The sequence below is a fragment of the Monodelphis domestica genome, chromosome 7, assembly GCF_027887165.1.
Source record: "Monodelphis domestica isolate mMonDom1 chromosome 7, mMonDom1.pri, whole genome shotgun sequence".
Classification (NCBI taxonomy): Eukaryota; Metazoa; Chordata; class Mammalia; order Didelphimorphia; family Didelphidae; genus Monodelphis; species Monodelphis domestica.
This window is the reverse complement of record NC_077233.1, coordinates 172824933-172841264: the sequence shown is the minus strand read 5'-3', so window position 1 is coordinate 172841264 and position 16332 is coordinate 172824933. Positions and strand designations below refer to the sequence as shown.

The 16332-nt window shown below is 37.0% G+C and overlaps 1 protein-coding gene across 1 annotated transcript in view; it reads left to right on the top strand.

Annotated features, from left to right (window-relative positions):
* Positions 1 to 16332, top strand: part of USP31 (ubiquitin specific peptidase 31) — a 155228-nt gene that overhangs the window by 24220 nt on the left and 114676 nt on the right. The window lies entirely within an intron of this gene.

Here is a 16332-nt window from a genome sequence, read left to right as displayed (position 1 = left end):
TTGGTGCCATCCTCGATTCCCCCCTCCCTTTTTCTTTTTTTGTATATCATCTAAAGCACTTATTACCCCAATCTCTTTCTATGAATGATTCTTCTAATTACTATAATAGTGAATATAATTTTTGAGAGTTACAAATAACATTTCCCCATATATTAATATATACAATTTGATCTAATTGTAGCCCTTAAAGAAGAAAGTTTGAATAAAAAAATTTCCTCCTTTTCCCTCTCTTTCTTATTTACCTTTTTATGTTTCTCTTGATCTTTGTGTTCAGATATCAAACTTTCCCCTTAGTTCTGATCTTTTCTTTACAAATACTTGGAAATCTTCCATTTTGTTGGATGCCCATACTTTCCAATGGAAGTATATAGTCAGTTTTGATGGATAGGTGATCCTTGGTTGGAGACCCAATTCTCTTGCCTTTCTGAATAATATGTTCCAAGTTTTGCGCTCCTTTAGTGTTGTAAGCTGTCAGATCTTGTGTGATCTTGGCTGGTGCTCCTTGGTATCTGAATTGGCGCTTTTTGGCTTCTTGTAGAATTTTCTCCTTAGCTTGAAAGCTCTGGAATTTGGCAATTACATTCCTGGGAGTTGTCTTTTGAGGATTTAGTGTAGAGGGTGTTCTATGAACTCTTTCAATGTCTATCTCCCCCCCCCCCCCTCCCCCTTGTTCAAGAATATTAGGGCAGTTTTCTTGGATGATTTCTTATAGTATGATGTCAAGATTTCTGTTTATTTCTGGGTTTTCAGGTAGACCAATGATTCTCAAATTGTCTTGTCGTGATCTGTTTTCCTCATCTGTCATCTTGTCAGTGAGATATTTTATATTTTCTTCTATTTTATCAGTCTTTTGACTTTGCTTTATTAATTCTTACTGTTTTGCAAGATCATTGTCTTCCAGTTGCCTAATTCTGGTCTTTAAGGACTGATTTTCTGCTATAATCTTTTGATTTTCTTTTTCGGTTTGGTCTATCCTGCTTTTCGTGGCTTCCAGCAGTTTCTCCAATTGGGAGTTCTTGTCCTTTAAATTGTTATTTTCTCTTTGAATTATTTCCCACTTTTCTTTTCAGAAGGCTTCCATCTTTTTGGTAAGCTCCAATTTAAATTCTTCAAGAGCTTGTGGACAATTTCCACTTTTTTTGGGAAGTTTTGAGTTTATTCGAATTTCCTCCTATATTTCGGTTTTGAGTTTATTCGAATTTCCTCCTATATTTCCTCTGTAAAAATTTTCCAGGGTCAACCCCTTTGTCCTGTTTTTCTTGGAGGGAGGTTGTTGCTCCTGGGCACAATTTGCCATCACTGTGGAGTTTTTCCTTCCCTTTTTAGTCAGAAATCTGAGTGAGATGGGCAGGCTCTCTGTGTATGGAGCTAAGGCACAAGGATTTTGCCTGAGGCAAGCTCTTGAATCTCCACAGCTTCTGCTGTTTGCTGCTCTTCTCTGTGCTATTTCCCCGTGAGTACCCAGGGTCTGTGCTCTTCAGTCTGCTGGGGTTTCAGGTGTAACTGCTCTCAGGGTTAGGTCTTTGGGTGGTCTTAGTCAACTCCCAAGGATCTAGAAGTGCCCCTTACTCACTCTAGAGGTGGCCATCGCTCACTGATTCTGGTGGGCACTGGCTCTGACTCTGATTCTGGCTCCGTAGGTGGAATGGGGGAGGGGGTAGATCAGCTTGCAGTTTTGGTGGGAGTTTTTTCACCCCCTTATAGTGTGGAAATGCCCAAATCCCATGTACCTTCAATGCTGCTCCCTACTGTAGAATCCCTTCATTCTTAAGAATTTGTTTTTTTTGGTCTTTTGAGGTAGTCTATATCAGTGGGTTCTGAGGAGAGGATGAGTCTTACATCTAGACTGCTGCCATATTTACTCGGAAGCCCCCTTTCTTTTCTAAATTAGAAGGGCAGTAAATTTTTAATTTCTATTCTACAGGAATAAATATATATATAGCTGTAAGTATTCCCTGCACTCTCTTACATTTGATGCTTGATTAGGTTTACAATAACATTTACTCACTTCTGGATTAAAAATCACTAAGTGGAATTCCACAAGCAAAGAGATTATTGGTACTTCCTTTTATTTCTCTCATTGTGAAAAAAGCATTGAGCCTTGAGGGAAGAAATACATCTTTTACATTTGAGAGTTGTTTTATATTGATTCTTTCAGTAAACTGGAATTATAAAATTATTTTTTTAAGAATTAGAAGGGACTTAATGACCTGATAGTTTTACATAAAAATACTATATCACATAGATTTTTGGAAAGTCAACTCTGAGTAGTAATATAAGTATTTCAAATTTTTTATTCATAATTACAATGTTTCAAAATCTAAATCTTTTTAGTTTTTTAAAAGAAGAAAAGCCTTCTGTGGATATCATTGACCTTCTCTATTCCCTTGCCTAAAATCTCAACTTTAAAGTTACATATTTTACAATATAAATAAGTGGTCAATCATCCATACTTCAGTGGATCCAGACAAACTGGAAACTTTCCTCTGTTTCTTTGATTTCTTTTTTTTATGGATACCAGTGTAGTACTAGAGCTGACCAACTGTTGTTCCTCATTTCTGTTACATGACTAACCAGCTTTCTTTTTCAGTCATTCATGTCCTTCATAGGATGTATTTAATGCTATTCCTTATACTCAAGTCATCTTTGGTAGTATATTGCTTCTTGCTTAACTAAACAAGATGTTCTCTGCTCATATGTTATGCTATTACATAACAGTTGTGACCAAAGTGGTAACTTTTGTTCAACAGTCAACTGCGTAAGTTTCGTCAGATCATAAACATTCTCCCTTAAGATGTTCATTAGTATCATGGAGATTATTTTGTGAGAAGTCCAAGTAGAACAAATTCCTTTTGACAGAGGTAATAAAGATGCTCTTGTTTGTGCTCATATTGTGCTGGTTACCTTTAGACTGATTCCTTCATGTCCTCTCTATCTTCCATCCCTGTGAAATAGTCAGTAATATTTGCTGTACACTTATTTCAGGAAGCTGTCATGAGAATTTATGAATTTTATTAACTCTTAAAATTATTTTATCTACTCCTGTTGAGCTGCTCCCTGAAATAGAAAAATTAATGTAAAGGACTTTATAATTAAGGCACTGTGTTATCATAATACAATAGCCTGAATGAAAAGTACTGAATTATTGAGATCCCCAAAAGTGATTCATTTTGCAAAGTCCCTATGGATTTGTACATTTCAGTTAAGACCAAAGTAGTTTTAATTGAGATGAATTTTCTGGTTTATTCTTTGTCATTTAACTTTGTTCTGGTCTTTTCTAACACATGTGATTTTTGGGGGGACATTTGAAAGTTACTTGGGTCACTGAGAGATTAAGTGACTTGTGCAGTCACATAACCAGGTTATATTAGAAGCAACATTTGAGCCTGGATTTTCTTGACTCCAAGGTTAGCCCTCAGTCTACTCTTTCATACTACTTCATGACTCTTGATAGATTTAAATAAAACTATGTAAAAATATTTTTTCTCCTGGGAGATTTAAAAAAAAAATCAATGTTTTGTCCTCTTGATTGCTTTCCTTTGTGACAGTCTTATTTTTGTTTGCTTGAACTCCATTTCTAGATTATCTTTATTTTGCTCTAAATTTGGCCCTCTTCCAAACTTCCTTAATACTGTCACTATTATCTTTTTAGTCATGAATGTTTGAGATATTAAATCATCTTCTCTTCTTTCTCTTTCACCCCAATATACAGTCAGTTGACAAGTCTTGTCCACAACATTTATCACATTCATCCCCTTTCCTCCATTCACGTATTCACTACTTTATAGCCTTCAGACACTTATTCCTTCCTGTCTATTGCCTCGACTATTGAAATAGTATTAGAATTATTTTCCACAATCCTAGCTCCTCCCTTCACTAATCTATTCTATATACAATTGCCACAATAATCTATGTCTTATACATGCTGGGTCTCCCAATAGTATCTATGTTCTTTGAGGGCAGACTAGAGAGTTTCAGTTTGCCTTTGCATTCCCAGAACCTTCTATGGTTCCTGGAATATAATAAGGTGCTTAATAAATGTATAGTATGATTTATGTCATTCTCTACTCAAGAAACTTCAGTGGCTCTCTATTGCCTGTAGGATAAAATATGTACTTCTTTGATATTTAAAGCCTATAATCCAGCTCTTAAGAGGGAGCTGGCTTAGTATATAAGAGAGCTGGGCCCAGAGTCAGGAAGACCTGAGTTCAAATCTAGCTTCAGATACTTAATCTGGGCAAGTCACTTAGCCTCTTTTTGCTATAATTTTCTGGAGAAGGAAATGCAAACCACTCTGGTTTCATTGCAAAGGAAACCTCATATGGTGTCAAAAAGAGTCAGACAACTGAACAACCACCACCACCACAACTACCTAGGTCCAGGCTACCTTTCCAGTCTTCACCTTACCTCTTTCATGCATTCTGTAATGCTAGAGGAGCTATACTACTTGCTATTTCCTGAACATGGCATCCCATCTTCTACTTCTCTGTCTTTGCCTAGGCTAACCACACCAGAACTCTCCTTGTGCCTGGAATGCTTATTATATCTTCTTAGAATATTTAGCTTCCCTCCAAGCTCAGTTCATGTGCCAGCTCTTATTTGAAGCCTTTCTTGTTCTCTTCATTTTCAATGCTCTTTGCCTTCTCAAAGTATTTTCTGTTTACTTAAATGTTCACATATTACATCTCTAAGTAGAGTATAAGTGCCCTGAGGACAGGGGTATTACTGTAGTCTTTGTAACCCAAATATGTAACAAAGGCCTCAAATATGATAAGTGTCTAATAAGTATTTTTAAAAATGAATTGAGAAAAGGCAAGGGGCTGGGGTAGGGGGAGAAAGGAGACCAGCACTGAAGGAGGGAGGCTAGATACTGACTTGCCAGAAATAATTTATTTAAAAACATTTTTTTGTATAATGCTATCCACCTCCAGAGACAGAACTGTTGGAGTAGGAATGCCGATGAAAACATAGCATTTATCACTTGTTTATTTGGATATATGTTTTGGAGTTTTGGTTTTATAAGAAGTGAATAATATAGACATGTGTTTTGTGTGAGAATACTTATATAACCTAGATCGAATTGCTTGTCAGTTCTGGGGGGATGGGGGTGGGAGGAAAAGGGAGGGAGACAATTTGGATCATATAAATTAGGAAAATGTATGTGGAAATTTGGTATTAAAAATAAAAACTTAAAAAAATGAGTAAAAAAAATTGTGTTCAGGTCCAGTCTCTACCTTTCTCCACCAATGAGAAGGCAAGAAATATAATATCCATCATACGTAGGAAATCATGAAAAATAAGAACTGTGGTACAGCAGATAGTTCTTAACCTAGGATCCAGGATAGATTTTAAGGTTATTTTCACTAACTTTGTACTTAAATCAAGTATTTCTTTTTAATTACTTAAAAATATTCTGAGGAGGGTTCTGTAGATTTCACCAGATTGTCAAAAGGGTACATGGCATGAAAAGGTTTAGGAATCCCTGTTGTAAAGGCAATTTGTGCTTCAAATAGCAGATGGGTTTAAAGGATCTGTAAAGTCCCTGTCAGCTTCTTGTGCTTGGAATGTATCCCCATCTCACCTCCAATTCATGGAATCTCCTGGTTTCCTTTAGGACTCAGCAAAAACACCACTTTCTGCCTAGGGCTTTTCTTGATCTCCTCAGCAACTTGTGTGTGTGTGTCCTACTTATTAGAATATAAGCCCCTTGAGGACAAGGACCATTTTTTTTTGTCTTTTTTTTTCTCAGGGCCAAGCACTGTACCTGACACATATTGTATTATACATGTTGCTTGTTGATTTAGCTATTGGAAACTAGATTTGTTCTTGGGACTAGATAGCTAGTACAGTGCTCTTTTAGTATAATCTGCTGCAATTCAGGGCAACAAGTGTTTCTTGTGCCAAGTCTCTGTATCCACAAGTGGGCAGAAAACTTTGTTCTTCCTTTTCTCTCCTGAGAAAGAAATGAGTTCTTTCTAGCATGTTCTTAGGATGTAGTATATTTTTATTTCTTTAATATTTGGTTCTTACAGTTCTTAGAGTCAATCAGTGATTTAAAATTTTGAAGATTTATTGTACTAACATAAGCAAGTTTAAAAGATACAAAAATGATTTTAATTTTTAATAAATAACATCACAAAGATGGGGGAAATGTATGGAAAATTATAGTAGAAGGAAATCAGCTTATGCATTCAAGTTCAGTTTATTAGTTCTATAAATTTATTAGTCATTTAACTGGTTGAGGAAAATCTGTTTATCACTGGATATTGGCACCTATTTTGCACGTTCTACTCTTATAGAGTTGCCTAAGGGATTTGCTCAGAATCACAAAATAGCATTTGCCAGAGATGACTTACTTTCTGACACTGCAGTTGACTTTCTATCCATTGCCTTTCATTTGGACTATGAGGATTTTGTGATATATGAAAAAAAGTCTGCTCTAGTCTCACAGTGTAATAATAGAGAACTTGCTGTGGAACAAAACTAAGATGAGGCCTAATTATTATTATTTCCAGTAGCCATAAACTTTAGTAAAGATACTTGTTTTGATACATGAGAAATCATTATAGTAATAGTTTACATGTATGTAGAAAACCTAGTTTTTGAGTTATCAACAAACATAGGATGCCATAGTAAGAGTTTTTGAATCTAGAGGACTCAGTTTGAATTCTGGCCTCCACCATTTGTATTACCTTTGTGATGCTGGGCAAATTATTTCTTTTCTCTAGGTTTCAGTTTCCTCTTCTGTAAAATGAGAGGCAGCAATGAAATGATCTGGGACTCTTCTGAAAAATTTATGAAAGGGAGTGCTCTCCACTTCCAGAGAAAGAACTGTTGAAGTAATCTTTCACATCAGTGTATGTCTGGTTTATTCGGGGTTTAAAGTGTGCTCTTAAAACAGTGACTAATATGGAAATGTGTTTTGCATAAACATAAAATAAAAAAGAGAGGATTGGATTAAATGACCTATAAGGTTCTTACCAACTCTTAAATGTATATAATCCATATCAAGGTAGCTACTGTAAAGTGGGCAAAACCTTCATCAATTCATGCCTATTTGCAATAACTTTCAGAATGGTCTCCCTGCCTTTGGGTTCTAGCTATTTCAGTTCATCCTCTACTCAGCCATCAAAGTGATTTTCCTAAAGTATGGATCTGATTATTACCTCACTCCTCTACTTAAACACCAGTAGCTCCCTACCACCCCCAGAATCAAATATGAAATCCTCTATTTGGCTTTTAAAGCTTTTCAGAACCTTCACAAAGAAATCTTTTCCTGCCCTCTTATGTTTTCCTTCCTTCCATATACTCTGTGATCCAATGACACTGGCCTCTTTTGCTGCTCTTTGCACTGGATTCTCCATTTCCCAATTCCTTATCTTTCACTGGCTATCCCTCATGCCTCCCTCTTTATCTCTAGTCTTCATCTCAAATTTCACCTCTGTAAGAAGTTTTACCCTTGATCATGCTGTCACCCACAAATATGCAACTTCCACGTTCAAGATATCCAACCATAATCCATTGGTTTTCCAGATCTCCTTCTGCTTTCCTTCACCAAACCCTGCTCTTTGTCTACATCATGACCTCTAGTCTCTTGATCTTTCAATTCTCTCCCAAGCTATCTTTCCTGTATTAGCCACTGTCTCCTTTTCTCATCATCTTGTCCTCTGGGTGAACCATTTCCACTCTATGCTGTCTTCTTTTTTTGAGTCCCCACTTGCCTTTTCACATTGCAAATTACAACCTGCCAAGTCTTAGCCTTGGACAATTTCCACTCTCTGCTGCCTTCAGTTCTACATGAGTTGTTCATTGAAGGTAGAGAAAATAACTCAATTATTCTGATTAGGTTTCCTACAAATTTATGTTCTACAACCTCAACCGGGTCCTTACTGCTGTTAGCCAATCCTGTTGTACTGCCTTCATTGACAATTTATCCCACTTTCAATAGTAGCTCTTCCAAATCTTTTCATCTGTCCCCAAGTCTTCCATAGTTCCTTTCCCCCCTCTCTGAGGTGAGAATTTTGCTTCATATTTTACAGAAAAAGTTGAGGCAATTCACTGTGACCTCTCTCTTTTTCTCTCTTCCTCATCGTGTACCATGCACATGCCTCCTATCTCCTTTCTTTATCTGACATGAAGATGGGGGTCTTACTCCTTACCAAGGTTAATACTTCTACCAGAATAAATAAATCCTATTCCATCTAATCTCCTCAAATAGATTCCCCCTTTGTCTTCTCTACTTTACCACTTACCTTCATTTTCCTGGAAACATGCTTACATGTCTCCCCATCCTTAAAAAAGCCCTCACTTGATCTTTCCATTCTTGCTAACTTTTGTTCTTATTTTCTTCTGATCCTTTCTGGCTAACCTTCTTGAAAATGCTGTCCACAATAGGTTCTCCTCTTTCTTTCCTCTCATTCTTTTCTAAACTCCTTACATTCCAAATTCTAACCTGATTCTACTGAAACATCTCTCTTCAGTTACCAAATCCAATGGCCTTTTCTAAATCCTCATTCTCCTTGATCTCTCTGCAGCCTTTGATACTCTTGATCACCCTCTCTTCCTAGATACTCTTTTCTTTCTAGATTTTTACAACCGTTTCTCCTAGTTCTCCTCCTACCTGACTATTTTCTCATTCATGCTGGATCCTCATCTAGATCATACCTTCTAACCATAGGTGTCCCATAGGTTTCTGCTTCAGCTTTCTCTTCTCCCTTTATAGTACTTCATTTGGTGAATTCCCATGAACCATAAGTACCATCTCTAGGCTGACAATTTTCAAATCTATTTATCCTTCTCTAACTTCCCTGCTGACCTCCAGTCTCTTACCTCCAGCTACACTTCAAGCATACTCAATTGGATGTTCAGGTGACATCTTAAATTCATTATGTCCAAAACCAATCTCATGATATTTCCCCCTAAACCTTCCCCATCTCCTACTTTTCTAATACCATAGAGGGGAACAACATCCTCCATGTCCTTCAGCTATGTAACCTTTTTATTATCCTTGATTCTTTACCCTCTCTTACCCCTCATATACCATCACTCTGGTGCAGACCTTTATTATCTTACTCCTGGACTATTGAAATAGTCTGTCAGTGTCTGTCTCAAGTCTCTTTCCACCTTAGTCCATCTTCCATCCAGTCTCCAAAGTGATTTTCCTAAAGCACAGGTCCAAGCATGTGACTACTTCCTTTTCAATATATTTCATTGGCTCCCTTTTGCCTCCAAAAGACAAAATCCTCGGACATTTAAAACCCGTTATAATTTAGTTCTTTCCTACTTTTCTAGTCCTCTTACACTTTACTCCCTGCTTACTGTTTGATCTAGTAACATTGGCCTCCTTTTCCACAAATAAGATACTGTATCTTGTGGCTTTTGGGGCATTTTCTCTATCCCCTAAGCCTAGAATGTTCTCTTTCCTTATCTCCACCTGCTGGCTTCCATAACTTTCTTTAAGACTTAATTATTTTTTATAACTCCTCTTAATTTCTAGTGTCATCTCTTATTTATTTCCTATTTATCATATATATAGCCCATTTGTACATATTTATTTGTTTATTCTCTCTTCCATTAGAGTATGAGTTTCTGAAGAGAAGGGACTGTCTTTTGCCTTTCTCTCTCTCTCTCTCTCTCTCTCTCTCTTTGTATCTCTAGGGACTGCCACAGTGCCAACCACACAGTAGGTAGTTAATCAATGTTTATTGACTAACTTTCCAACCTCTCTCCACTATTAATACTTTCCCTTTGGGATTACCTCTTACTATACCATCTATATCTTGTTTGTATAACATCATTTTCATATTTTCTCCCCAAGTACACTGGGAACTCCTTGAGGGCAGGAAACATGTTTTTGCCTTTTTTCTTATTCCCTGCACTTTGGACAAAGTGTGGCACATAGTAAGCCCTTAAGAAATACTTCTTGATTGGCTAATACTTAAATAGATAACAATTATGAAAGACCTTAAAAAAGAACTCTTTACTTCTGCTCTCAGTCCCACCTCCAAATTATATTAATGAAAGCTGGTGAGTGATTCTAATGGTTTTCATGTGGATTCATGCTGGTGAACCTATGCCATGGGTCCTATGCATGGACCTAGAATCACTGCATGCAGAGACCTCTCTGTCAGCATGAATTTCATTGCCTGCTAGATTTTGTTATTAGAAGGGCAGAGGGTCTCAAGTGGAGCTGTTCCCTTCCCCCATCCATAGTGCCTGATGATGTTTCTCATATCACCCACCCCAGCCCAGTGGGAATGCTTTCTCCTTCCTCTGTGTGGAGTAAGGGAGATGTGGGGCACTCACACTGGGGGGAGCAGGACATGGCATTCAGTCTCTAAAAGGTGTTCTATCACTGTTCTAGGTGGTCTTCATAGAATGAGATTCTTTCCCTTTTGTTCCTGATGGTGAGTGTAATTTTAGATATAAAAAGAACTTGAGTGACCATCTAGTACAATCCTTTTATTTTATCAGAAAAGTCCAGATAGGTGAAATAATTTGCCCAAGGTCACACAAGAAGCAGAATCATCAGTTTATCAAACCTATGTCTTCTAACTCCCAGTTCTCTTCTTTATTCCTTACAACAGCCACTTCTTAGAGATAGTTTAAATACTACAGTGCTTTTAGGAAATCCACATTTATGTTTGTTTGTTTTTAAAGAAAGAAACTAAATTTCAAGACTTAATGGTCTTCAGAGTTAGACCACTAATTAGAAAATGTGGAAGACAGGAATGTTGGCTTCATGGAACATATATTTGGAACAGCCTGAAAGTGCTGATATTGTGTTTCCATTGGGAAATTGCCCTGTTAAGGCAGCAGGGAGTTGCCTAGAGAGTGATGGTAGCTTGACTGTCACAAAAAGAAAGGGAAACAAAGGGACAGGATAGCACAGAGAGAGATGAGGCTAGAAAAGAAATCAACAGATCAGCATGCAGCAAGGTTGTGGTATTGTCTGCTTTGCCAGACAATCCTAAAAGCTTTTGATAATGAGATACTGGGAACTATAATTTATGAGGCCAGCAATGATCTGTTCTCTCTAATTTTACTTCGTTACCCAATCAGGAGCAAGGGCAGCACAAAGGAAACTTCTTTTTTTTTACTCCCCCTAGTCTTTGATTTAGGTCATGTGAGGGCACTATTTGGTTCCCTTTGGTTAAACTTTATCCTATGTACTTACTGTAGATTTAGATTGTTGAATATTAAACAAAAACTACTGTATCTTCAAAAGTCTCTTGTACATTGGTCCTGGTAATTTATAAATACAGGTAAACCTTATTTTTAATAACGGATATTACTGAAAAGCTATGTTAGGTAGGTGTGATCTTGTTTTTCTACAATAAGTGAAGTCTTTTGTTTATCCTGATTTAATCATGTACTCATAATTCAGAGTCAGAGTCACAGACAGAAACAGAGAAGCAGATTCAGAAATTCAGGTTTCTATTGTAGAAAGCAAATAGGATATATTTTAAAGCAATTTTTAATTTTTATTCTCTTTTTTCAGATTTACTTTAGAGAAAACTGGCACTTAGGTTATTTTATTTGTCAATGCTGTTTGAAGTCAATACTTGGCAGGTGAATCATCTAGGAAATTGTTAAAATGCATATATTTAAAATTTTTATTGTTGTCTTCTGTTTATTGATTCTACACATTTGTCAATATATCTCCTTCTTATTTCCAAAGTACCATCCTTTATAACATGAAATAAAAAACAAAAATATAGTTTGGCATAACCAACCAAAAAATCAGTCAAGTCTGACATTATATGTAGTTTTCCATGTCCATAATTTCTCTCCTCTGAAAAAAGTTGGGAGAGATGCCTTCTCATACCACTTCATTGTAGCCAAACTTGTTTGTTATAATTATATAGAATTCAGTTTTAGTTGTTTTGATGTTATTACTCTTTTTTTTACATTCATATTTGTGTATATTATTTCATTGGTTTTGCTTCTACTTCATTTTGGAACAGTTTATGTAAATCTTTCCACTTGTTTTATTTGTCATGCTTTTTGCTTCTTATGGAGCAATAATAATACATTACATTTTTGTACTGCAACTTATTTAGCTCTTTCTCAACTGATAGGGGAATCTACTTAATTTCTAGCTCTTTACAAACAGTGATGTTTTGGTGCATATGTGATTTTTCTTTTGATATCTAGCCTCTTTGTGGTACATATTTAGTAATGAGATCTTTAGGTCAAAAGGTATGTTCATTGTTTCTCACTATATTAACATAATTATAATTTCTTTTCAGAATAGCTAGTCCAATTCATAGCTCTGTTGATGGAATATTTTGCTTTGCTGTATTAGAAAGAATGAAGTTCATTACTAAAAATGATATGTAATTGGTTTGCATTATTGAAAATCAAGTTTGTATAGTTAGACTATTTTTAATAACATGCATTTAATTACTTCAACAAAAACTTTTTCTGAGTTTATTTACTTTAGTTAATTTTATTTTATTTTTTTAATAAAACCCTTACCTTCTGTCTTGGAGTCAATACTGTGTATTGGCTCCAAGGTAGAAGAGTGGTAAGGGCTAGGCAATAGGGGTCAAGTGACTTGCCCAGGGTCACACAGCTGGGAAGTATCTGAGGCCAGATATGAACGGACCTCCCTTCTCTAGGCCTGGCTCTCAATCCACTGAGCTACCCAGCTTCCTCCACTTTAGTTAATTTTAAGTGAATTATTTCAGCCTAGTCAACATGAAGTTATCTGGCACAGTGAAAAAGCATTCAACTCTTAGCTAGGAAGTCTAGCTTTGTTGAGTTTTGAATCTAAAACTTACTAGCTGTTTGATCTTTGGCAAATGACTTCTTTGAATATCAGTTTCCTCATCCTTGACTCTTGATTCTGTCATCTTTTATATCTACCAAGTACGTTTTATCTATGTCCCTGCAACATCTCTTTTCATCCCAGTCCTTTCTGTCTTCATCACAACCATAATTCAGACCCTCATCAGCTCTTGCCTGTTCTGTTGCAATAGCCTTCCTAATTGGTCTTTCAGAACCTAGCCCTTTCCCTCTCCAATCTATCCTCTACACAGTTGACAAGTTGTTCTCCCAGAAGCCAGAGTTTGACCATGTTACTCCCAGTTACTTCACTGGCCACCCATTTCCAATAGTGTTAAATAAAAATTCCTCTGGTATTCAAAGCCCTTCACAATGTAACTCACCTAATTTTGTAGCTGAATACACATTGCTCTTCGTAATGAATTCTGTGCAAAGACACAGAGAGTGAAAAGGGAATGTTAAATACAGGAAATAGCAAGTAGTCTAGTTTGATTGAAATGTATAGTATGTGAGGGAAGATGCTAAAAAGAGAGATTGGAACCAGATAAAGCCAAACTGGATTACTCACTATTTCCTGTACTTGAGACTCTATCTCCAATCTTTCTGCCTTTACACAGGTTGTCCCCTTTGCTCCTCACATTTTCTTTTTCAACTCCATCCCTTAAAACCTTGTGGCTCAGACCAAGTTCCAGATTCCATAAGAGGCCTTTCCTGATTCCCCACAGTTAATAGTTCTCTGTCCCTTTAAATCTCTTTGTTTTTATTTTGGCATGTTTTTTTAGCTACTTAAGCATTTGTACATTTTTTCCCCCTTCTGTAGAATGTAAATTTTTGGATTGCAAAGTTCTGTTTGTTATTGCTATGAATTTCTATTCCTGAGCAAAATACCTGGCACATAGTAGGTGCTTCACAAAGCCTTGTTGAATTGTATTTAGTTGAGTCATCTGAAAAAAAAAATTTTTTTTAAACCCTTACCTTCCGCCTAGGACCTCCCATCTCTAGGCCTGGCTCTCAATCCACTGAGCTACCCAGCTGCCCCCATCTGAAAAACTGAAACAATGATATGTCTCAGGGCAGCTAGGTAGCTCAGTGGATAGAGAGCAAGGCCTGGAGACAGGAAGTCTTGAGTTCAAATTTGACCTCAGACACTACTGTATGACCTTGGACAAGTCACTTAATCCCAATTGCCTAGCCCTTACTGCTCTTCTGTCCTGGAACCAATAGTATTGATTCTAAGATGGGAGGTAAGGGTTTACAAAAACAACAATGATATGTCATACCTATTTAACAAGGCCATTTTAAGGAAAAAAATTTTGTTTATGTAAATCACAGACTCTATTGAATAGAGTTTAAGTTTTTAAAGGATTAGTTGGCTTGTACTGCCTACTTTAAATCCAGTAATGAAGGAACCTTAGAAGAATCCTTGGGGGCAGCTGGGTGGCTCAGTGGATTGAGAGTCAGGCCTAGAGATGGGAGGTCCTAGGTTCAAATCTGACCTCAGACACTTCCCAGCTGTGTGACCCTGGGCAAGTCACTTGACCCCCATTGCCTAGCCCTTACCACTCTTCTGCCTTGGAGCCAATACACAATGTTGACTCCAAGACAGAAGCTAAGGGTTTTAAAAAGAAGAAGAAGAACCCTTGATTTTAGACTTGAGGAATCTGAGGTCCAGAGAAATAAGAAATTTTTTCAAGAAGCTTCAATGGCTTTCTTTGACCTTTACAGAAAACCAATTCCTCTGTCATTTAAAGCCCTTCACAATTTGACTCTAATCTATCTTCCTAGCTGATAATGTATTAATTTTCTTCATGAAGACATCTACCCTTCTCCTCACCTTCCTTACCTATTTCCCCACTCTAGAGAACTAAAACCAAAACCAGGTCTAGAATCTAGGGCACCATATTCTAAGTCTAGCACCATATTGTTTTCCTCTCTCCTGTCAGAAGGGTGGACTAGTTAGGCTACTTCCTTTTCCCTTCATTATCTTTCCATGCCATCCTGGTCATATCTTTGGCTGAAATGAAGAGTGGAGTGGAAGGCATAGGATTCCAAAAGTAAAAGTACCCATCTCCCCATCTTTAGCCTAATGTACACCTGGTTCTGCCCTCTGTTATCCTTTGACACTTGGAGTAGGCTCTTCTGTCATCTGGTTGTTCCCCAAACTGCCATGTAGTAGGCTATTGACTGTATCCTCCTGTGTCCAGAGATCTTCAGAAGTGTTTCAAGAGCAGTTCCTTGCTTTCCAACTATTCTAATTTTTTCTCAACTGTTGGCATGGGAATAGGAATCACAAATTCACTACCTTTCCTCAATTCTCTGCCTTCTGCCTCTTTGACTCTCTAGGCCAGTCTTATGCTCAGGGTAGGGTAGGTAGAGTGGTGAGAATTAAAGAAGACTTCCTTATCCCCAAATATTATGAAGAATATGAGGAAATCCTGAAGCACTGGAACTTTGAAGAGGGCAGTCTTGAGGAAGCTTTGGGTAGCACAAAGGTCTCAGGTCTCGAAAAATGAGAAAACAAACCTGTACAAAAGGGTTGGGCACTAAAAACAAATCTTGCAATTTTGTTATTGGTGAAACTTGCTCTTTCTTCTTTTCTGAGATAGATTTCAGCTGCTATTTTGACTTTCGTCCTTTTCACCCTGGTCCTCTTTTCTGAGGAACATTGGGCTTTGCATGAACTCTATTATGATTAGGTGTATGTTGTCAACAAACCTAAGGTGTGTATGTGAATGTCTTCTTATCCCAAGGGGTTCTCTTTTTTATGCTGTCAAAGCCTCTTCTACTTAGGATAGAAAGAATATTTATTTGTTTTCATCAGTGTAGGAATTCATGACTTCAAAGCTCTATGAAATAATCTGCTTAAAAACACGTGCCAAGTAAGTAGAAAGACTTTTAAAGTTTGAGTAATATTATTGCTTTTGCTTGAATGTTTTATTAGTGATCCTTCAGGATACCTTTGAGGAAACTTTTTATCTTATCTCCATTTTATGTTGTGCATCAATTTTTCAATATTCCAAACCCCAACATCGTGGCATTTTTTTAGGGAGGGCAGATAGGGTCCAACTTTTTGGCTTCATGTTCTTTTATAATTTACAATTTTAGAGAGTTGGCCAGGGTCCTGAGAAGTTAAGTGACTTGCTCTTAGTCCCACAGCTAGAATGTTTTAGAGGGGAACTTTGCATGTTGGAGATTCACACTAGACCCCAAGACCAGCCCTCTATCCATTATAATATGGAGCTTTTTCATCCCCCACCTACACCTCCCCCTACCTCCAGGATATTATAAAGTATGTTGTGTTATGATTGTGACATAAGTATATCTCTATTGTAGAATAAATCTTTGAGGAAGACAGATAAGAGAGATTCACTTAGATGGAGCTTGTTACTTACTCTTTAGTATGGCATAAAGTTTGAGTTTGCTATGCCACTAATTCTTTTGAGATATTGCATTTTCTGATAATTGTCATCCTTTCCTGTGTCCACCTGTGCAATTGTTATATGATGGGGATACTAAATTAGGCTAGTGTTCTCTATTCATTTA